Below are 23887 nucleotides of genomic sequence, written 5' to 3'. Positions count from 1 at the left end.
TTCTCCAGCATTAGTCAAACAATTGGGGTACATTCTTCGAGGTTTTGGGATTGATCATAAACTTGTGGAATCTGAGCAATTAAGAGAAGGTAATGGGGCTCCATACACCTCACATACACCTAGATTTGACGATTATGAGGAGCTTAATATAAATTCCATTTTTAGCCAAAGTTGTGGCTTTTTCGAAAGTTAAATCATGATCATAGGCATTCCCTAATTTGTTAAATTGATTTTTTTTTCAATCAGTTGGTCATGAATTAGTTAATTGGTTAGCGTCCCAAATGCTTTGGTGGCAACTACCTGCTAACCATTCATGCCTGTTGCAACCTGCTAACAATTCATGCCTTTTGCAACCAAGTATGTCTTGAATCCCAAAATCTATTAACCCCATGGCATCAGTGGACCCCATGCCAAAGAAAGGAAAGGTGCAGCAGTCACAAATTTTATACTATTCTAAATCTTTTTCACTAGATATTGTGTTTTGTGCCTTGGAGATATGCAGAGATGACACCCAGCAGGTTCAGAAGTTAAATTCACTGGGCAAGATTCTCCATTCCGCCAGCTGGCCAATGGGGTTTCCCATTGTGGGCAGCTCCAAGCCGTCAGGAAATCCCCGAGGGTGGGTGCGCTTCCGGAGCAAAGGAGAATCCCACCAGCGGAGAATCTAGCCCACTCCCTCTGGAACAATATGCCTCTATCCAGACTGCTTGAGATAAGGAAGGCTTTATCTATTGTTTTTTTTTAAAGCAAAGCACGTTTACCAAATCTCACTGATTAAATTCCCAGTAAATTCTTACATCATGTGAATTTGGATCAAACCTGACTTCGCTCAAATTGGTCCAAAAGAAGTTATTGAACATTTCTAAAAAAAAAGTAAAAGTAGACAATATAAGAAGCTGAGAAACTGAAACAAAGTTCACCTCAACATGTTTATTAAATTCAGCCAAGGGATATGGTTTTCGCTGGCAAGGCCAGCATTTATTCGCCATTCCTAACTGCCTTGAGAAAGTGGTGGTGAGTTGTCTTCTTGAATTACTGCAGTCCATGTGCTTTTAGGGAGGGAGGTGAAGGATTTTGGCCCAGCGACAGTGAAGGAACGGCGATATATTTCCAATTCGGGATGGTGAGTGGATTGGTGGGGAACTTGCAGATGGTGGTGTTCCCATGTTTCTGCTGACCTTAAGATGTCCTTCTATATGGTAGTGGAAGAATGTTTCAGGGTTGATCTGCAGTTAGCTTCTATTTGGCTGATCTCAACAATGTTCAGCAGTCTTAGTCAAGGCAGGGGTAAAAGCAGCCGTGGTTTCATGTTTCCTCATGGCAAACACCTACATGTGGTCATTTGTAGAAGGCCAGTTCATTGGTGACGTCCTGAAGAGATGAATAGCTTTCTAGTCCTCACCTGGTGAAAAATGGATAAGACATTGGAGGAGAGACAATGCCCTTGAAACTAAACTTAAACAACAGCCAGTGCCTACAGGGGAGGAGACTTAAAAATCGGTGTGAAAGAAAAGAAGAAAAATCTGAAGTGAATTTCTGTTCTTTGTTTCTGTGAAAGGACATTGAATGTGAAGGTAATGGTTTTTCTTGCACGAACGAGCTGAATAACTTAACCCTCAACTTATTGATTTCAATTATAAATTGAAATGGCTTTCAGCTTTTTAACAGATGAAATGTCAAGTGGTCAGAATGATGATCCGCATTGAAGTGGACTTTGTACACCAATTCGTCTTTTATGTAAATGATCAAATATCACAGAGAGTGCACTCATTTTGATTAGCATATAATTTACATTTTGCAATTTACAATCTCTAATATTAACATTGAAGAAGTGGATGGAGTTGTTTTTAATCTGAGATGAGTGTAAAACAAGACAGCATTTAGTGCAGTGTAAGTTGTGTTTTACTAATATTTTGGGAGAGTAACAGGAAGTATAGTGAAAGGGAACGGGACCTGGTTTCCATCATTTATATGATCTTCAAAAAGCACTTGATAAACTGCAAGATAAAAAATTAGTTATGAAAATTTAAATTAAAAGAAAAACGGTGATATAGATATCGAAAGCTGAAGGACTAATGGTAAAGAGTTCAGTATTCTCACACTGGGAGGTAATGGCTCTGAGAGTTTCTCCACAAAGGTATAATTAACAAAATGAAAGTTGGCTGAAGCATCAAACTGACAAGAAGAATGCTGGAAACTATTGGCAGATAAGTGGCAGAAGCAGCATAATACAGAAAAACGTGAATACAAATTGGGAATGACAATAAAGAGTGGAAAAATAAAACAAGGTAAAAATTTGAATGTGGTGGAAGGGCAAAGGGATCGTGATACAGAGTTCCGTTAAGTTCTTAAATAAGAATGGACAAATTAAAAAAGGATTAAGAAAGCAGATGTGATCTTTGGGTTTATATTAGGAGAAGTATCCGCAGACACAGAGGTCAATGTGACACTGTGCAAATCAATGGTTGGACCACATCTAGAACACTGTGTGCAAATTTGGCTCCTCATTAAAAAACGATAGCCCTGGAAAAAAATCACATGGATGATAACAGGGATGAGAGTTATGAGGAGAAACTACAATAATTAGGATGACATTTTCTGGAACTGAGCAGCTTTGGGAAAGAATTGATGGAAATGTTCAAAATTATGAGAGGGGTCGTCAAGGTAACCATAAATACATTACTTCTGTTCACCAGTAAATCACAGACAAGTATATGAGAAGATATATACACATATATAAAGGGGGAGTTAAAAACAGCATTTAAAGAGGGAGATTAGAACATCTTTTTTTCATCTGGAGAGTTAGTGGAATGAAGAATACTTTGCCACATGTGGTGATCGATGTTAAATTACAGCATTCAAAAATATTAGATAATGAGAGGAACGCAATACACGAATGTGGTGTTGGGAAGTAAGCAATAAAATTAAATTGTGTACAAATCAGCCCTCAAAAGGCGATGGTTAGCACTGCTACATCACAGCGCCAGGGACCTGTTGTTCAATCCTGGCCTTGGTTGGCTGTCAGTGTGGAGTTTGCATGTTCTCCCGGTTTCCTCTTGTTGCTTGGGTATCTTACCAAAGTTCAAAGATGCGCAGGTTAGATGGATTGGCCTTGTTAAATTACCCCTTAGTGTCCAAAGATGTGCAGGTTGGGTGGGGTAACAGGGATGGGGCCTAGGTAGGGTGCTCTTTCAGAGGGTTGGTGCAGACCCGATGGGCCGTATGACCTCCTTGTGCACTGCTGGAATTCTATGAAACCTAAATTCAGAGGGTTAAATGGCTATCTTCTGGCCTACCATTTTTATGTTTCTGTGTAGGTTTCACAGTCCAAAGTTCTTCAGGAAAATTCTGAAAACTGAAAAACATTTTCTACCCTGATTGTACTGCAATCATGAATTATGAGCAAGGTATCAACCTGAAGATACAATCTCATGTTTCTCTGCAGTGGGCTCTGGCCATTCAATACTATTAACAAGAACTAAATTATAAGTAGTTCTCCTTTTACGTCTTTTTCCATGTGGGCTGTAAAAGTCAATGATTAGAATGACTTCCAAACACATTGCTTTTTCCACTTCCCTTTGATTCTTCTTTAAAGTGAGACCTATTTTTAGAAATGTCTTTTCCTGTGTTTTCACTTATTCCTCTTTTTTAAACTAACTTCTGCTTTTTCCTGTTTGGGATTTTGTTCTTCAAAAAGGATGTTAGCAGAAGCAATAGGTTTTTTACAAAAGTTTTTTTTGTTTAATTCTGACATGTCAATAAATTTAGGACATGCCAATCCTAATACTCAGCTACTGAAATAATAACTAGATCTATCTGCCTGTTTTTGAAACTGTTTCCTTGCTTTTTTGGAGCCCCTCTCAATAAAACCAATAATCATTGGCTTACCACCACTGGGATGGAAGGAGACCAAGATCAAGAGTCATTATTCAGAATTCTGGACACACACAGGATGGGAAAGAATGTAAATATGAAGGAGGAATAACTTCGGAGGGTGGGAAGATGGGTGGCTCCATCACGGTAGGTGGTGGAGCCACTCAAAGCGGGTATTGAGAGAGTGGAGCAGAGGCTGGAGTCCCAGGGCCAGGCGATCCAGACAGTGGAGGAGGCAGTGGGGGAGCACGGGGAACAGCTCACCTCGTTGGTGGCCAAGGTGGGGGTGATGCGGGAAACCCAAAAGAGACTAAAGGAAAAGGTGGAGGAGGATCTGGAGAACCGCTGCAGAAGGCAAAACGTGCGGATCGTGGGCATATCCAAAGGCGCTGAAGAAGCAGAAGCGGGCACGTAACTGGCCAAAATGCTGGAGAAGTTGATGGGGGAGGGAGCATTGATCGGCCGCTGGAGGTCGACCGAACGCATAGGCGCTGATGAGGAGGCCACAGGTGGACAAGCTGCCAAGGGCGATGGTGATGCGGTTGCACCGCTTCTTTGACAAAGAGAAGATTCTTCGGTGGGCGAGGCAGACGAGGAAGTGCTCCTGGGAAGGGAATGAGCTGTGGGTGTACCAAGACCTGGGCGCAGAGCGAACGAAGAGGAGGGCCAGGTTTAATCGGGTCAAGGCTGCCCTCTTCAAGAACGGGTAAAGTTAGGAGTGCTGTACCCGGCCCGCCTCTGGGTGGCTTTCCAGAATCGAGAATACTATTTTTCTTTCTTCTTTTCTTATAAATTTAGAGTATCCAATTCATTTTTTCCAATTAAGGGGCAATTTAGCGTGGCCAATCCACCTACCCTGCACATCTTTTGGGTTGTGGGGGTGAAACCCATGCAAACACGGGGAGAAGGTGCAAACTCCACACGGACAGTGACCCAGAGCCGGGATCGAACCTGGGACCTCGGCGCCGTGAGGCAACCGTGCTAACCACTTGTGCCATCCTGCTGCCCCGAGAATTTATTTCGGTCGGCCAGAGGAGGCGATGGAGTTTTTGAGGGACAATGGACTGGCAGGAGAAGGAGGATATTGAACATTTAAAAAAAAAATTTAATGTACCCAATTCATTTTATCCAATTAAGGGGCAATTTAGTGTGACCAATCCACTTAGCCTACACATCTTTGGGTTGTAGGGCAAAGCCCACGCAAACACAGGGAGAATGTGCAAACTCCACACGGACAGTGACCCTGAGCCGGAATCAAACCTGGGATCTCGGCGCGGTGGCAGCAATGCTAACCACTGCGCCACTGTGCTGCCCAGGACATTGAACTTTTGAGGAGGTGTTTTCTTCTGGTTGTTCTTGGGGAGCTTTTTCTCCTTTGAAAGTTTTGTTGGGTTCGGTGGCAGGGTGCCAGGGGAGCATCAAGGATGAGTGCACCTTTTTCTTTTTTTTTGTTTCCTTGTTTCATGAGGGAGTGCGGACAGGGGGGGGGGGGCAGAGGAATCAGGGAGGGTAGGTGGTTTGGAGGCCTTGGACGGGAGCTGCCATGCTAGCTGGGCGGGCTAGTTAACGGGAGCACAGTGAAGGGTGGTCAGGTTGTTGGTGCAGGGGAGGGGGATGAGCTGTTGTTTTGTTTGGGGGAGGGGGGGGAAGGGGTGCTGCAAGGGTGTACCTGCTCTGGCACAGCTGGAAGAGGAATGATGACGATGGTGATCCGAGGGTGGGCCTGGAGGGTCGCTTGACACGGGCCATTGGCTGGCCAAAAAGGGATATGGCTGGTCGGCAGGCAAGAGGGGTGGACAGCTCCCGACCAGGTTGGTCACGTGGAACGTGACGGGACTTAATGGGCCGGTCAAATGGTCATGTGGGTTCGCGCACCTGAGGAGTCTGAAGGCGGACGTTGCTTTTCTACAAGAGATGCATTTAAAGATAGGGGATCAGATAAGGCTGAGGAAAGGATTAGTAGGCAGATGGTTTACTTCGAACTGGACATGAAGACGCGGTGGGTGGCGGTACTGGTGAATAAACGGGTGGCGTTCGATGTGGGGAACATTGTGGCAGATTCAGGGGGGAAGTTCGTGATCGTTAGTGGGGAGCTGGAGGGGATGCCGGTAGTCCTGGTAAATGTTTATGCCCCAAACTGGGATGATGTGGTGTTTATGAGAAGGGTTCTGGAAGATTCCTGACCTGGACTCGAACCGGTTGATCATGGGAGGGGATTTTAACGGTCATTGAGCCAAGTTTGGACCAGTCGAGCCTAAGGTTGGGGAAAGTGCCAGCCGTGGCGAAGGAGCTGAAGGGGTTTATGGGCAGGGGGGTGGGCAATGGGTGGTGGACCCGTGGAGGTTTGGGAGGCCAAGAGCAAAGGATTTGTCCTATTTTCCCCATGTATGCAGGGTATACTCCCAGACTGACTTTTTTCTGGTGGACAAGGCATTGTTTGCCGGGGTGGTCGACTCAGAGTATTCAGCGATTGTGGTTTCAGACCATGCGCTGCACTGGATGGATTTGCAAGTGGACTGGGGGAGAGGCCTAGTGGTTGCAGTGGAGACTGGATGTGGGGCTGTTGTCAGAGGAGAAGGTGTGCGAGTGGGTGAGGGCCGTCATCCGGGGATACGTGGAGCTGAACGACATGGGGGTGGTCATGGCGGGCATGCTGTGGGAGGCACTCTAGGTGGTGGTTTGGGGGAGTTTATTTCGATTTGGGCGCAGAGGAAGAAGGCAAAATGTGCAGAGGTGGCAAGGCTGGTGGAAGAGATTTTGAGGATGGACAGGAGGGAGAGGCAGAGACTCCAGGTGGAGTTTGGATTGGTGTCCACGGGAAAGGCAGTAGGGCAGTTGTGGAGGGTCAGGGGGCAATATACGAGTATGGGGAGAAGGCTAAGGAGATAGGGGCAGCAAGGTAGCACAGAGGTTAGCATAGTTGCTTCACAGCTCCAGGGTCCCAGGTTCAAGTCCCTGCTTGGGTCACTGTCTGTGCGGAGTCTGCACATCCTCCCCGTGTGTGCGTGGGTTTCCTCCGGGTGCTCTGGTTTCCTCCCACAGTCCAAAGATGTGCAGAGTAGGTGGATTGGCCATGCTAAATTGCACTTAGTGTCCAAAAAGGTGGGGTGGGGTTACTGGGTTATGGGGATAGGGTGGAGGCGGGAGATTACGTGTGGTGCTCTTGCCAAGGGCCGGTGCAGACTCGATGGGCCGAATGGACTCCTTCTGCACTGTAAATTCTATGATTCTATAGGAGGTGGCAAGGGCAATTGGCAGAGTGAAGGATGGGACGGGAAGGGTGGTGCTGGCCCCAGTAGGGGTGAATGGGGTGTTCGCCGAATTTTACAGAAGGTTGTATGAATCGGAGCCCCGGCTGTGGGGGGAGGGAATGCAACAGTTCCTGGACAGGTTGGAGTTTCCCAGGGTGGATGAGGAGTTGGTGCAACGTTTGGGGGCCCTATTGGGTTGAGGAAGGTGATAAGAGCATAGGGGTGATGCAGGCAAGGAAGGCCCCAGGCCCAGATGGGTGCCCGATGGAGTTTTATAAAAAGTCTGGGGGTGTGGAACCTTGGATCGTTGCTCGTGAGGGCACATTATGAGGTTAGGGAGAGAGAGGAACTCCACCTACACTATCGAAGGCATTCATTTCCTTGATACTGAAAAAAGATAAGGATCCCGAGCAGTGTGGATCGTACTGTCCAATATCGCAGCTGAATGTGGATGCTAAGTTGTTGCTGAAGGTGTTGGCTTTGCAAATTAAGGACTGTGTCCTGGGGGTGATAGGTGGGGACCAAATGAAGTTTGTGAAAGGGGGACAGTTGTTGGCAAATTGTGAGGAGGTTGCCTAATGTGATTATGATGCTCCCGGAGGAGCAGGAAGTGGAGGTGGCGATGGACGGGAGAAGGTTTTCATCTGGGTGGAGTGGGAATATCTGTGGGGGGTGCTGGGCCGGTTTGGGTTTGGGCTGGGGTTTGTGGACTGAGTCCGGTTGCTGTACAAGGCCGCAAGTCTGTGGACGAACCGGGTGAGCTCGATATATTTCGGGTTGCACCGTGGGACAAGGCAGGGGAGCCCACTCTCCCTGTTGCTTTTTGCCTTGGTAATGATGCTTAGAGTGTCAAGAGATTGGGAAGGGATTGTGCGGGGTGGGTGGTGGGGAGTCGAACACAGAGTTTCCTTGTACGTGGACGATTTGTTGTTATATATTTTGGACCCATTGGAGGGCATTGGCACCAATATGGGAATTCTGGAGGACTTTGGTCGGTTCTCGGGGTACAAGCTAAACATAGGAAAGAGAGAAGTGTTCCCGATTGAGACCAGAGGCCAGGAGAGGAGGTTGGGGAGCTGCTGTTTAAGGTGGTGGGTGGTGGGGGCTAGTTCAGATACTTGGGCATCCAGGTGACGCGGAGTTGGGCGCAGTTACATAAGTTAAACTTGACTCAGTTCGTGGAGCAGATGAAGGGGGATTTTAAGAGATGGGACGTGATGCCACTGTCGTTGGCAGGATGGGTGCAGACAGTGAAGATCACGGTGCTGCCAAGGTTCTTGTTTATATTTCAGAATCTCCCGCTCTTTGTCCCAAAGTCATTCTTTAAGAAGGTTAACGTGCTGATCTTGGGGTTTGTATGGGTGGGGAAGACCCCACGGGACAAGAGAATTTTTTGGGAGCGAAGGGGAGGGGTGGGAGGGGGGTTGGGGGGAAGGGGTGTTGGCGTTGTCGAATATAATGAATTACTATGAGGCGGCAAATATCGCTGTGGTCAGGAAATGGGAAGTGGGGGAGGAGTCGGCATGAGGGCGTGGAGGCAGCTTCTTGTAAGGGAATGAGCTTAAGGGCATGGTTGACAACGCCTCTGCTGTTCTCGCCGGCCAAGTGCTCTGTGAACCCAGTGGTGGCGTCGGCCTTGTGGGTATGGGGGCGATGGAGGTAGCATTTGAGGCTGGAGGGTGCCTCGGTGTGGGCACCGATCTGTGATAATCATAGGTTTGCACCGGAGGAGCTGGATGCGAGGTTTTGGGGGTGGCAGCAGGCAGGGATTGAACGATTCGGGGACCTGTTCGTAGGGATCAGCTTTGCGAAATTAGAGTGCATTGAGGAGGAATATGAGCCAGGGGGAATGGCTTTAGGTCCTTTCAGGTCCGGGGCGTCGTGAGGACAGAGGTGCCTTCCTTTCCTGGGTTGCCACCCTTGGGACTGCAAGATAAGATGTTGTCAAGGGATGGGTTAGGGGAGGGGAAGGTGTCCGAGATCTACAAGGAGCTGTTGGACTGGGAGGGAGCTCCGATGTGAGACATTAAGCGGAAATGGGAGGAGGAGCTGGGGGAAAAGTTGAGGCTGGGAAGTGGGAAGAGGCTCTGTGGAGGGTGAATATGTCTCGTCATGTGCGAGGCTCAGTCTTATTCAGTTTAAAGAAGTCCACATGGCGCATATGTTGGTGGTGAGGATGAGGAGGTTCTTTGAGGGAGTAGAGGACTAGTGTGAACGGTACACGGGGAGGCCCGTGAATCATGTCACATGTTTTGGGCATGTCCGAAACTGAAGGGGCTCTGGCAGGGGTTTGCAGATGTAATATCCAAGGTATTGGGGGTGAAGGTGGCCCCGAGTCCAGAGGTAGTGACATTTGGGGTGTCAGAAGACCGGGAGTCCAGAGAGGGAGAGAGGTCGATGTCTTGGTCTTTGCCTCCCTGATAGCCCAGAGACAGATTTTGCTTGGGTGGAGGGACTCGGCGCTGCCGAAAGCAGGGGTGTGAGTGTGTGACCTGGCAGAATTCCTGAAGTTGGAGAAGGTCAAGTTCGTCTTGAGGGGGTTGGTGGATGGGTTCACTCGGAAGTGGAAGCTATTCATTGACTTCTTTAAGGTGGATTGAGGTGTCAGCAGAGGGGAAGGGGGGGAATAAGGCAGTTAAAATGGGGAAGGCAGGACGGGAGGAGGGGTAGGGCGGGAGATTGGGTGTTGGTTATTTATGATGTTGTACAATTTCACTTCTGCTTTTATTTGGTTTGTTTGTTGTTTGTTTATACAAATGCCTGAATAAAATATTTTAAAAATATCACTGCTGACTACCTTTGATTAATAAATGTCTATTGAAAAGAAAATTTCCCTCAGAATTCTTTCCAGTAATTTCCCCATAGTCTACGTTCAGTCTACGATTGGCCTGTATATACTCAGTCTATCCATTTTTCCCATTTTAAGCAATGGTGTAAGATTGGTTGTGCTCCAGCCCTCCAGCATCATGCCTAGAATTACTAGTAGGATTCTGGCAGTTTTACAGTGGTCCCAGGTTCACAAAGACTTGCACATCACGGCCAATCCTGATTTGATCCATTATCCACATACGGATTTTCAATAAGACTCATTCAATAGCAATCAAGAGCAGAACCCTATTGGATTCTTCTTGCACAAACTTAGATAGTGAGTGTCACAGGCTGGGCAGAATTTTCCGACTATTAACTTAAATGGTTGGAAAGTCACATCTAAATTTCCCAATTACAACCAAGCCTGAACATGTCTTAACCCACATCAAGCACATACACATTTCCCAGCAGGGATCACTGGATAGTGATAGGACCTGGCTGATGTTCCCCTCCTTATTCCAATTATAATACTCCTACCAGTAACCCAGCTGAGATCTGCTAACTTAGCATGCACTCGTGCAAGAACTTTCAGCAAGCTTTACTTGACTGGCAGTCAAGTATAGAAGCCAAGTTAAGCATTCTCTCATTTGAAGCCAAGACATTTTGAGATAATCTCTCCAGCTAAGAGCTAACTTTGAATTGAAGCTTGCATCGCACCGCTCAGTTACATGCTGAGTAGCAGATGCACCAACTGATCCATCATGGGAGGTCACAATATACTTTTGGGAAATGAGTTAATTAGCTGTTTGTTAGGAAAATAGTGAGGGATGGTAATTTTCAATTGATTTTTGATATGCAATACACTTTGCATCAGGTGTTATATATCACCTCACCGACGCTGGTGAGTTTGATTCTATAGAATCCATAGAATCCCCAAGTGCAGAAGGAATACCTCATTTCCTTTCTGCTCTGTGCAATACAGGCTGAAAGATTAATTAAAATACTAGCATCCCAATATTTAGAGGATTCCTTCATGAGACAACTTTATATTGAATTATTCAATGTAAAAAAAAGTGGTCATTGTTTCAGAGATTTAAAGTGATATAAAAAAAGGACAGTTCAAAATAAAAGTTGGTGCACAAAGAGTTAAAATAATTGTGTTTGAGAACGTTCTCTAAACTTTCTCAGCAGTATTTGACATTTTAGATTAGCAAGTGTAGCTGTGCCGGAAGGTTGATAATTCAAAGAGCCATCCTATCTATTGAGCAGGTTCAAGAAACATGGGAACATGTAAGAACAATCCTCAAGTAAGAGGTGACATGTTATTAATTACAATGCCTGTGTATTTAGAGACAGTATTTAACATTGGTGGTCTAGGGCTGGACACAAGTTAATTAACTGCACCTTTTCCACTTTTAAAGGAGTGACGGTGTGCGGCAACCATTCTGCTACATTTGCAAAGTTACTGATCCTAAAAATGTAATTGTTTTCTCTTCATGAAATGAAATGAATATCGCTTATTGTCACAAGTAGGCTTCAAACGAAGTTACTGTGAAAAGACCCTAGTCGCCACATTCTGGCATCTGTTCGGGGAGGCTGATACGGGAATTGAACCCACGCTGCTGGCCTGCCTGAATAAGATATTTAATTCAAGAGAGTGTCTAGTTTAACATTTGCACCTCAGACTGTAGACATTAACTAAAACCAAAAATACGAGAAACAACAAATACAATAGACACAGCATCTGTGGAGAGGAGTGTTGCTTCAAGCATTGTCCTGGGAATGGGCTTTTTGACAAAAGGGTGGGTCTGAAATGTTGACTTGTTTCTTCTCTACACAGATACAGCGAGCTGGATTCTCCATCCAGCGATGCCGGAGTCGGGAAACGCGATCGGGCGGAGAATCACTAGCCAGCCGAAAATCGAGGCCAGCACAGGGAGCCTGGTGTAATGTCATGCTCCGCGGAGTGCCTTGACAGCAGCGTGAATGTGTTTCATGCCACACGCCGTTGTTGTCATGCAAATTGTACAGTAAGCGCAGTTGGAATATCATTAATGGGCCACACCCAGCAACTCCAGGCCCCCCACGATGCTCCTGACAGAGGAATTACCAATGGAATGATTCACTTGTGGTATTTAAAATCAGGAAACAGGCGCTGTGGTTGCTGAGGGAGAGAGCGGGGGTACGAAAAGTGTCCAACACCGCTAGAGTGTGCTGACAGTTATGCTGCTGGCCAGAGGGGCTTCTGCCAGGGCCGGGGAGTAGCGGAGGGCGGCCAGGAGGTGGGCCATGAGGTTGGGTTGGACTACCATTGGTGCAGCCTGCAAGGCAGCAATGTGTCTGCGCACTCCACTGACTGCTCACTGTGAGCTGGTCATTAATTTCAGGAAGCAAAGTATCGTACACACCCCTGTCTGTATCAACGGTGCCGAGCTGGAGATGGTTGACAGCTTCAAATTCCTGGGTGTGCACATCACCAACAATCTGTCTTGGTCCATCCACGTCGACAGCATGACCAAGAAAGCACAACAGCGCCTATACTTCCTGAGGAAACTAAGGAAATTCGGCATGTCCACATTGACTCTTACCAATTTTTATAGATGCACCATAGAAAGCATCCTATCTGGCTGCATCCCAGCTTGGTATGGCAACTGCTCAGCCCAAGACGGTAAGAAACTACAGAGAGTCGTGAACACAGCTCAGTCCATCACACAAACCTGCCTCCCATCCATTGACTCTGTCTACACCTCCCGTTGCCTTGGGAAAGAAGGCAGCATAATCAAAGACCCCTCCCAACTGGGTTAGTCTCTCTTCCACCCTCTCTCACCGGGCAGACGATACAAAAGTCTGAGAACGCGCACTAACAGTATCAAAAACAGTTTCTTCCCTGCTGTTATCAGACTCCCAAAAGGCCCACTTATGGGCTGAACTGATCTCTCGACGCATCTTCTTTACTGTGGTAGCACTATACTTTGTATGCTTCGCCCGATGTCTAAGTCTATGTATTTACGTTGAGTATTTATTGTATATTGTGGGGGCGATTCTCCAAAATGGAGACTAGGTATTCGCGCCGTCGTGAACGCCGTCGCGTTTAATGATGACGCGAAACGGGCATGGGGATGACCGATTCTGTCCCCCACAGGGGGCCAGCATGGCGCTAGAGCGGTTCACGCCACTCCAGCCTCCCTTCCCGGCGCTCAAATGGGCGCCGTGCTACCCGAGCATGCACAGTTGGGCAGCGCCAACCCGCGCATGCGCGTGGGACTTCTTCAGTGCGCCGGCCCCTACGCAACATGGCGTGGAGGTTCAGGGGCCGGCTGTGCAACAAAGTAGGCCGGGGGGAGGAGAGGCCGGCCCGCCGGTTGGTTGGCCCCAATCGCGGGCTAGACCCCATCGGAGGCCAGCCCCCCCCCCCCCCCCCCCCCCCCCCCCAGGGGGGGGGGGGGGTGCTCCGATGTGAATCAAAGCACATAGTTGGAGTTGGGAAAATACCCGGTTTGGCACACTCGCCTCAGGGGAAAGTGTCTGCAAATGTGGGATCTTTATTGGTAAGGGGCAGTTGCAGGCTGCAGTAAGGCCAGCTTACCTGGGAGAGAGGTTAGAGGTAGCCACAGGGGCTGCCAGGTGCTGAGGCAGGCTGCTCAAAGGCCGACCCAGATGCCTTTGTGCTGTGGGATATAATCCCAGTTAAAATAAAAACAGAAAGATCCTCCAGTCCTCACTTGTCACACCCTCTCACCCCCACACTGCGACTTCACACCCCCTCAGAAACTGTAAGCACTTGAAAGCTTTTAACCTTGTGTAAATAAACAATGTGCACTTCACAGCAGTGGTCAGAGAGCCTGGGCTTTAAATCAAGCAATGTTTTCCCTGGGCTCAGCTACTGTAACAGAGCAATAGATTCCTGGATCAGCCAAGAATGGATAATGAGGCTTGGCTGAGAGCCCAGAATGCCATTATTCTATTGAAGTGGGCTGATGTCTTTGTAGTATAGGCAGGTATTAATTACTGTTGTAACTTTAAGGTGCCACTAGATTTTATAACCAAATTTGATGTGGTACTTTGGTCTATGAGCTAGGATTGCTGTCTCCGTGGCAACATCTACTGTCAAAATGAAAATGGAGGATTTGTATTTGTATTTTGCAAGAAACTAACAGGAAGAATAATATTCCACTGTACTGTAATAAAAAGACAAGACATTTAGAAGTATCCGTGTCTGGAAATTGGGTCAGCAGTTCTGCCAGTGACTGAATTTACATTGTCAGCCATCTTTAGCTGGAGACATGGTGGCATAATCATCAGCACTGCTGCCTCACAGTGCCAGGGACCTGGGTTCAATTCCGACCTTGGGTGAAAGCTAGCGGCGTTTGAACATTTTCTGTGTGGGTTTCCTCTGGGTGCTCCAGTTTCCTCCCACATGCTAAAGATGTGCAGGTAAGATGTGCAGGTTAGGTTAATTGGCCATGCCAAATCTCCTCTTCATGTCCAAAGGTGTTTAGGTTAGGTTGCAGGGATAGGGCGGGGGAATGGACCTCGGTGGAGTGCTCTTTTGGAGAGCTGGTGCAGACTCGATGGGCTGAGTGGCCTTTTCTGCACTGTAACGATTCTATGATTTTTAAAAAAACTCTCAGGTCTTATTTAAAGTAAAGAATTTCCAGGTGTAATTTGGTGTTTTTCCTCCAAGATTATGGCAAAGTGAATAGTACACGTTTACTGGCTGTAAGAAAAATAATAGTTCATAATTCACAGGACTGTCTTGTTCTGGAAAACACTCAGTGCAGGCCTGATGAAGAAAGCATCCTGAGGCTAGTATAGATGAATTCAACAGCTGAATTTGTCTGCTAAAATTATTTCAGGATTCTCCCGAAGGATTGGGCGTTCTCAGGTCACCTAGTTAGTTGGTCAATACCAGAAGGTTAGTTTATTGTATTGATGGACTGAAAAAGGAACAGGTTTGTAGACCTTGTGATGTTTTATCCTCCAGTTCTTTTAAGGCATAGGTGTTACTGCCTTTTCTGCTGTTGCTGTATCTTACTTTTCTGCTGTCAGTGTTTCAGAGATTAAAAGGAGACAAACATGGCTGCCTATCCATGTGCCTTGTCACAGTTTCTTTTCCAAATATAATGGTTGTCTTCGGTTGATTAGCCAAGTCCATGTTTATTGTTTTGTCACAAACAGAATTTATGGGTGGAATCATCCCAAAAACTGGCAATTGATGTCAGGGCAGGGAAAGCAATGTTGGACCCGCTGAAGTCAATGGCAGGTTTTTCCAATGTGTTGTGAGGCACCTAGTAAAAAAAATGAGCAGACACAGGTTTAACATCAGATTGCTGGCGGGTTGGCCTCTAATTCACTGACCCTGCCATGACCTTAGAGTTTCAGTAATCCAGGAGCTATATTTGAAAGGTGCGGCTGTACAGAGTTAGCATTCTGAAAGGGATAGGGAGTTTCCAGAAAGTCCTGGTCGCCAAATAATTGCCCAGTTTCAGCTCATTTAATAGCTGATTAAAAACGCCACCCACATTGACCCTGCACCACATGGCAGAGCGGTAGCAGCTTTGGCCACTCAATTGCATCCTGTGCTCTCAACACGAGCGCTGGCATTAGTCTAACCTGCACTGCCAGACTGAGCGCTTTGCTTGGACCATGAGGGTTAATGTTCCATGCACATAAAGTTACATTGCAGGGTGATCCAGGAGCCATCCTTAGTTAATTATCCATGCCCACCTGTTGCTAGAGGATTCCCAAATCAGCCCAGTCACTCAATAAGTCTGCAGTCCCATAACACTTGGTTGATTTTGAGGTCTGCGTACAAGAGGTGGGCACTTCTGGCTGAAGATTGTTGCAAATGCCTCAGCCTTGTGCTTTGCACATATGTGCGGGGCTCCTCGAACATTGAGGATAGGGATATTTGTGGAGCCTAGTCCTCAAGTGAGTTGTTTAATTCCTGGCACAAAGGAAGATGGTTGAGGTGGTTGAAAGTAATCATATCAGCTCCAGAACATCACAGCAGGACTTCCTCAGGGTAGTGTCCTAGGTCCAACCACCTTCAGCTGCTTCATCAATCACCTCCCTTCCATCATAAGGCCAGAAGGGGGTATGTTTGCGGATGACTGCACAATGTTCAGCACCATTCACGACTCCTCAGATAATGAAGCTGTCCATGTCCAAATGCAGCAAGACTTGGACAATATCCAGGCTTGGGCTGACAAGTGGCAAGTTACATTTGCACTACACAAGTGCCAGGCAATGACCATCTCCTATATGAGAGGGTCTAACCACCGCCCCATGACATTCAATGGCATTACCATCGCTGAATCCCCCACAGTCAACATTCTGGGGATTACCGTTGACCAGAAACTGAACGAGACTAGCCACATTAATACTGTGGCTACCAGAGCAGGTCAAAGGCTAGGAATCCTAGGGCGAGTTACTCACCTCCTGACCCCCCAAAGACTGTACCATCTACAAGGCACAAGTCAGGACCATAGCAAAATACTCTCCACTTGCCTGGATGTGTACAGCTCCAACAACAACACTCAAGAAGCTTGACAACATCTAGGACAAAGCAGCCCACTTAGTTGCTCCCCATTCCACAAATATTCAAACCCTCCACCACCGACGAACAGTGGCAGCCATGTGTACCATCTACAAGATGCACTGCAGTAGCTCACCAAGGTTCCTTAGACAGCACCTTCCAAACCCATGATCACTACCATCTAGAAGGACAAGAGTAGCAGATACCTGGGAACCCCACCACCTAGAGGTTTCCCTCCAAGTTACTCACCACCCTGACTTTGAAATATATTGCCATTCCCTCACTGTTCCTGGGGCAACATCCCGGAACTCCCTCCATAACAGCACTATGCGTGAACCTACACCTCGAGCACTACAGCGGTTCAAGAAGGCAGCTCATCACCACCTTCTGAAGGCAACTAGGATGGGCAATAAATGCTGGCCTAACCAGCAATGCCCACCTCCCATAAAATTAATTTTTAAAAAAATTAATGGGCGGCACGGTAGTAGCACAGGGGTTTGCACTGTTGCTTCACAGCGCCAGGGTCCCGAGTTCGATTCATGGCTTGGGTCACTGTCTGTGTGGAATCTGCACGTTCTCCCCGTGTCTGCGTGGGTTCCGGGTCCTCCAGTTTCCTCCCACAGACCAAAGATATGCATTGTTAGGTGGATTGGTCACGCTAAATTGCCCTGTAGTGTTCAAACGTTATGTGGGGTTACTGGGTTACAGGCATACGGTGGAATACGGTGCTCTTTCAACGGCCGGTGTACACTCAAATGGCCAACTGGCCATCTTCTGCACTGTAAATTCGATGATTCTATTAAAAAGGTATGACTCTAGCCAGTGGAGTGCTTTCCCGCTGATTCCAATTTATTCCTGTTTTGCTCAACCACATACTCGATAAATGCTGCCTTGATGTGAAGGGCAGTCACTCTCACCTCACCTCTGACTTTCAGCTCTTTTATTCACGTTTGAACCAATGCTGTAATGCCTTGTAGATGGTGGAAAGGCTTTGGGGGTCAGGACGTGAGTTCCTCGCCGTAGGAGTTCTAGCTTTTGAACTGCTCTGGTAGCCACAGGAGCTGAGTGATCCTGGCGGGTCTGGAGCCACATGTAGGCCAGACCAGGTAAGGACGGCAGATTTCCTTCCCTAAAGGATATTGATGAACCAGATGGGAATGGGTTTTTAGGATAATCAACAAGGGTGTCATGGTCATCATTCGACTTTCAATTCCAGATTTTATTGAATTCAACTTTCACCATCGGCAGGATTTGAACCTGGGCCCCCAGAGCATTACTCTAGGTCTCTGGTTAACTAGTCCAGTGACAATGCCACTATGCCACCACCTCCCCAGGATTACCTTGGCTGCTTGGATGTCTTACAGCTAATTGATAGCTTTCACTGGAATCTCTGCTGCAGAACAATTTATGGCTGTTATAAAAGCAGGCAACCAACATGTTTCTCTTATCATGTGACCTGTTACAAGTCCAAAGTCATTTTCCAAATAATGTGACTGTCTTGGTCAATGATGCATCCAATGTGATGATTTTCCTACCTTAAGAGTTTGAGATAGCTCGTGTACTTGTATCTGAATGACCCATTCAGTTTGGAATTATTGTTTTGAATTAGTTTGAGGAAAAGCATTTAGCTAATGTCAGTTTGCAAAGTTCCTTTTATTCCCCCTTGAGACAAAGAGAACTTTTCAATCCACAAGGGAAGTCCGGTGATTCTCAAGCAGCTTTTGTGGTTTTTAAACCTACAAAGCAATGACCAAAAGTCCACAATATATTGAAACGTGACGGTTTGAAGACATTGATTCTGACAGGGTTAAGTCAATCGCCATCTTTGTTTTAAAACCACTCATTCAATTCAGAAATGTTTTGTAATGGTCTCTAGGATATGTATAATTAACATCTTTTAGTTTGGGAATTCCTGTTCATCTGTCTTTGGGGCGTGACCAGACTGTTAGTCAGTGTTTGAACACACAGGTCAGGACACCTGACCTCCATAAGCCAACTTTTACAGCACATAATGTCTATTCTAAAAGAAAAGCTAGGATTACGATATTTCTTTACTGGATATGACATGAAAGAGAGAAGGTATCAGACCAGCAAAGGAACAGAATCCTGCCTAAGATCCATCGGCAGGCAGAAAATGTGGGCTGAATTTTACCGATCTGTTTGATGAGCCAAACCAGGTTTTTGTGACGGGTTCAGCTGCACATCAACCGGAGGGAAGCCAGAGAGATCTGCTACTACAAACACTAAACCACCCCGAATTCATCTTCATAAATGTCAAGACTCTGTTTCCTCAGTGGACCCAAAAAGGGGTCACAAGCCTGTAACATTAGGAGACTTCAACTCGAGATAAGCAAGCGAGAAAGTGATTTTCTGGACCTTTAAGACTTCATTGCTCGTTAATTTTTTTTAAGGCAATGTTTTCTTGTGCGCACCTGTGTCTGTGTGTGCGTAAGTGGGTGCGGTTGCAAATACATTTATCTGTTTTTGAAGATCTATGGACAAACTTGGGCGGGATTCTCCGACCCCCCGCCGGGTCGGAGAATCGCCGCGGGGCGGCGTGAATCCCGCCCCCACCGGCTGCCGAATTCTCCAGCGCAGGGGATTTGGTGGGGGCGGGAATCGCGCCGCGTCGGTCGGTGGCCGCTAGCAGCGGGCCCCCCCCCCCCGGCGATTCTCTGGCCCGCGATGGGCCTAGTGGCTACCCATTTTCGGGACCTGGCTCCGCGGGCGGCATCCGGGGTCCCCGGAGGGCGTGGGTGGATCTGGCCCCGGAGGGTGCCCCCATGGTGGCCTTGCCCGCGATCGGAGCCCACCGATCCACGGGCGGGCCTGTGCCGTGGGGGCACTCTACTCTTCCGTGCCGGCTGGTGTACCATTCCGCAATGGCCGGCGCGGAGATGAACCCCCCTGCGCCTGGGCTGGGATGACGCCAGCTCACGCTGGCTGGCGGAGGCCCTTCACCGCCGGTTGGCATGGCGCCAAGCTCCTTCCGCGCTGGCCGGAGCGCCGTAAACCTCTTCGCCGCTGGCCTCGCCCCTGAAGGTGCGGCGGATTCCACACCTTTGCGGCGGCCCGAGGCCGGAGTGGTTCACGCCACTTTGTCCCGCCGGAGAGGCCCGCCCCTCCGATTTTCGAAGAATCCCGCACCTTGTCATTTTTCTATTCTTAACTGATCTTGCACTCAGAATTAAAAGGCCTTTTGTCCTGTTGAAGAATATATCTTCAAGAATATATCTTGGGTGGCATGGTCGCACAGTTTCTTCACAGCACCAGGGTCCCAGGTTCGATTCCCGGCTTTGGTCACTGTCTGTGCGGAGTCTGCACATTCTCCCCGTGTCTGCGTGGGTTTCCTCCGGGTGCTCCTCCCACAGTCCAAAGATGGGCAGGTTATTTGGATTGGCCATGGTAAATTGCCCTTCATGTCCAAAAGGATTAGGAGGGGTTACTGGGATGGGGTGGAGGTGTGGGCTTAGGTGGGGTGCGCTTTCCAAGGGTCGATGCAGACTCAATGGGCCGAATGGCCTCCTCCTGCACTGTAAATTCTATGTTCTATATCTGTCGTTGGTCAGTCGAGAGGTGGGAAAATAGGGTGCCATCTACCAGCTCTTCAGTGTTTGTAACATTAGGTAAACAATGATCACAATAAGGGGGCATTACTCTGCACACTGACTGCTAAAACGTATTGCAAACTGCCATGCTTTTTCAAAATACAGATAGAACACACACTTGATCAGACCAAGAATTCAGCTTTGATCCAACAATGCTGCTAAACATGTTGCAGTTTAAAAATTGGCCTAGTCTTTCTGGTAGCTGGCACAAAGTCAAAGCACAGAGCATTGCTACTGGCCCAAAATCAAATGCCCTAGAGACTGACTCTCAAAATGAAGCAGAACCACAATCTACACTCCTTTGAACGTTTACTGAAACTAAACACTGCATTTACCTTATCAGTATTAAATGTATAGCCTGTCTTTGGATTTGGAAGGCCATACAATGTGAAATCTGTGCTGATTTAATACAATAAGCACCTGAGATTCTCTATTATGTTTCCCATAACAATTCAACACCAATCTATGCTTATAACATAGAAAATTATCCCAAGGTATATTCAACACAGGAACAAAATCAGATAGAACATGATATATTATCAAAAAAGGTGGTATTTGGAGGGGTGATTAAAACTTGGAATAAAACATACGGCTGAATAATATGGGGGCGCTGGAGAGCAAGGCCCCTTGGAATCAACTTTGATGTGGAACCAACATGTTCCACGTTTCCCCGCCTCACATTCATAAAGCACTTTGGGGTGGACTAACAAAAGCACTGGGGAGGAAGTCCCACTCCCTGGAGCTGCTGGCCAATCGGGTTGGCCGGTATCTCCATCAGTCCTCTTGGTGCCTGGAAAGCGTCAGTGACTGCTGCTGGGACTTCAGGTGTAGAACAAGTGAGCCAAGGCCCATGGAGCAAGTAATCCAAAGGTCTTGGGCTGCGAGGGTTGAGGTACATTGGAGAGTGGGCCACAAAGGGGATTATGGGGTGGGGTTAAGGGATGGCATGGCTCGGAAGGAAGGAAGGTCTGACCTCAGGGGGACTGCACTGCAATCAGCAAAGGGAAACCTCCAGAGAGTGACACCCTCTTCCTCAAGATCATATTTCACCTCCATTTGATCTTAGAGGTCGGGCCTCCAAGATCAAATGGCTGTCATGGCTCTGGTCCAAGCAGTGCCAGAAGGGGCGTTGGCCAGTCTCCAATGGTAATTATTGCTGCAGCCGGGAGAGGGGCAGTGCTGGGTGTCGTGTTGGGTGTCAGGCGCTGCTGGAACAGGTACCTTTCGAAGCTTTCGTTTACTTCAACGCTGTTTACTTCAACGAAGTGTTCGTCGAACTTCAGGAGCACCGTCTTGTATTTGGTTTTGTCCTCGCCGTCCGCAAATGTAAGGGAGTTAAAGATGTGGATGGCGTGTTGTCCCGCCGTGGAGAGAAGAAGGGCAATCTTCCTGGTGTCCGATGCATTCTTCCTGTCTGTGGCCTCGAGGAAGAGCAGGAAGCGCTGCTTGAACAGTTTCCAATTGACCCCGAGATTGCCAGCGATTCGGAGCGGTGGCGGCGGGTTGATGTTCTCCATGGTGCAGGATGGCGGATTGCTGATACGTTGCAGGTAGGTCTCACAGGCGCTGGTTTGAGTCCACTTCTGGTATCATGTCGGGTTGGGTGTTCTGATGTACAAACGATCCAACACGGCTGGAGATGGTGTAACTCAATTTTATTAACTACTCAACTGTAACAGCACACTGCTAACTTGGGTACATGCATTACCAGCTAATCTGTGGACCCTGTCCTATCACTATCTGGGTGAGGCACTCAGCACATGGTGAATGTCTGAGTGGCAGGCTCTGAGCTCGGTGCTCTGAGCTGGCTGCTGCTGGAATCAGCGGGAACTGTAGTGTCCCCTGTTTTTATAGTGCGTGTGCTCTCACTGGTGATTGGCTGCAATGTTATGTGTGTGTTGGTTGGTACTGCATGTCCATCAGTGTGTGTGTGATTGCACCATGATATGCTGATCTAAATATCATGACACTGGAGTCAGGCTGACAGGCTCCGGTAAGGGACAAGTGGGGTAAGGGGCTGGTATGGACAGGCTGGAAAGGGAGGGAAAACCTGGGGGTTGGAGACCCGGAGTTCCCAAAACAAGTTAGCCTCTATCACCTTGCCTGCCTCCAGCCTGAGTAGTGAAAGCTGCCAGGCTGCACACATGATGTTGACCTCTGCCCACTGTGGGAAAAATTGCAGTGGGCACAGGAAGAGGCCCTTAAAGGTGAAAAGAACAGCCAAAAAAACAAAATGGGGCCCAATGATCTAGAATTGTTGAACTCAATGTTGACAATTCTAGGAAGGATCACATTGGCTTCAGGTGGATGTATTTGCCTTCTGCTCAACAAACAGGTTAAAATTGAAGATAGTGTGTATCCAGATGTGAAAGGAGACCATCTTTCAGAGGTCTGAAGCCATAGCAAAGACACACAGAAGGTTCCATTCTTTCCCTCACCCCGTCTCTAGTAGCACCGGCACAGTCTACTCTCACACAGGTTAATTTGTCCTTTTTTAGAGTTTTATTCAGCAAGGGCCTTTTACAATTTAAGAAATTAGTCCAAGCTCCCTACTCCCCATCCCTGCTCATTTATTGAGCACTACTCAGTCTATTAAGACCTCAATATAGCAGGCAGAAGGTGTATGCCTCCTTCCAACAGGAAGGACGCCACCCACCATATTGGGCAATGGTAAACAAGTTGTCCTTTGAAGAAGGAGTTGGCCAATTACAAATGCATATCGGGGCCTAAAGCCTGCTTGGTTTCCCCTCACCATGATTGGTTTTAACCTGAAGCAGATAATGTCATCACCAGCTGCATAGATGGAAACCTGTCTTAATATTACATCCAACAAAGAAGTTAAGTAACTTTTGGAATGTAAGCACTCCTGCTCCTGACCCGTGCTTGCAAAACCCTTGACCACCCCATCTTGGGCCTCCTTCTGGGTTTGGTGATTCTCCCACACCTCTACCACCAATCCCCCATAACCAGGCCTCCTCTCAAACCACTGATTGTCCTACCACATCTCCTTCTCTTGACCTGATGCTACCCAACCCATCCTGTCCCCCACACCTCCCACTCCAACCCGCATATGCCTGCTCTCCAGAACCTTTTGGGCACCTTTTGAGATTTCCCATATACCAAATAATACATGGCAACAAATTCATCTGACACTTTCCTGGAGACTCATTTACCATCGCCAAACCAAAACCAGAGCATCACTAAATGAGCATGTACTTAAATGGCTTTTTACACTCAATTTGGAATTTCCCTGTTCAGAAAGTGAGATTGCCAATGTAAATAACTTTACTGTAAATAATGGGGCTGATTGTCCAATGGGAAATCCCATTTTATACTTCACTGACTTTCCTGTTACCAATATTAAGAAGATATAAGTTAATCTGTCCCATTTTATTATTTGGACTGTGATATGGGGCGTCATTCTCCGACCCCCCAGAGGGTCGGAGAATGGCCGTTGGCCGCCGTGAATCCCGCCCCCGCCGGTTGCCGAAGTCTCCGAAGGGAGAAAAGCCGGCGGGGCGTTAATGTCGCCGCTGCCGCGGAGAATGTCACGGGTCTGCGCAAGGCAGCCGATTTTCGGCCTGCCGATATTCTCCCTTCCGGATGGGCCGAAGTCCCGTCGACGTGATGACCGTTCACGTCGACGTAAATTAAACCTCCTCTTCATCGGCGTGACCCGGTGCTCCAGGCTCACGCCGACCAGCGTGGAGGTGAGTGACGGCCTGGGGGGTTGGCTCTGGGCAGGCAATGGCGTGGCCGCAGTCTGAATGCGTGAGGAGAGGTGTGTCTCGGGATGTGTGTGTGTGTGT

General features: G+C 47.7%; 1 long non-coding RNA gene across 1 annotated transcript in view; it reads right to left on the bottom strand.

Moving 5' to 3' along the window:
• Nucleotides 1-915: 915 nt before the first annotated feature.
• Nucleotides 916-23887, bottom strand: part of LOC140427295 (uncharacterized) — a 151941-nt gene continuing 128969 nt past the window's right edge. Inside the window, exon 2 of the long non-coding RNA XR_011948447.1 lies at nt 916-1402. This is a non-coding gene — a long non-coding RNA (uncharacterized lncRNA). The remainder of the gene's footprint in view (nt 1403-23887) is intronic.

The sequence above is a fragment of the Scyliorhinus torazame genome, chromosome 7 (genome assembly GCF_047496885.1).
Source record: "Scyliorhinus torazame isolate Kashiwa2021f chromosome 7, sScyTor2.1, whole genome shotgun sequence".
Lineage (NCBI taxonomy): Eukaryota > Metazoa > Chordata > Chondrichthyes > Carcharhiniformes > Scyliorhinidae > Scyliorhinus > Scyliorhinus torazame.
This window is presented reverse-complemented; position numbering and strand designations above follow the sequence as displayed.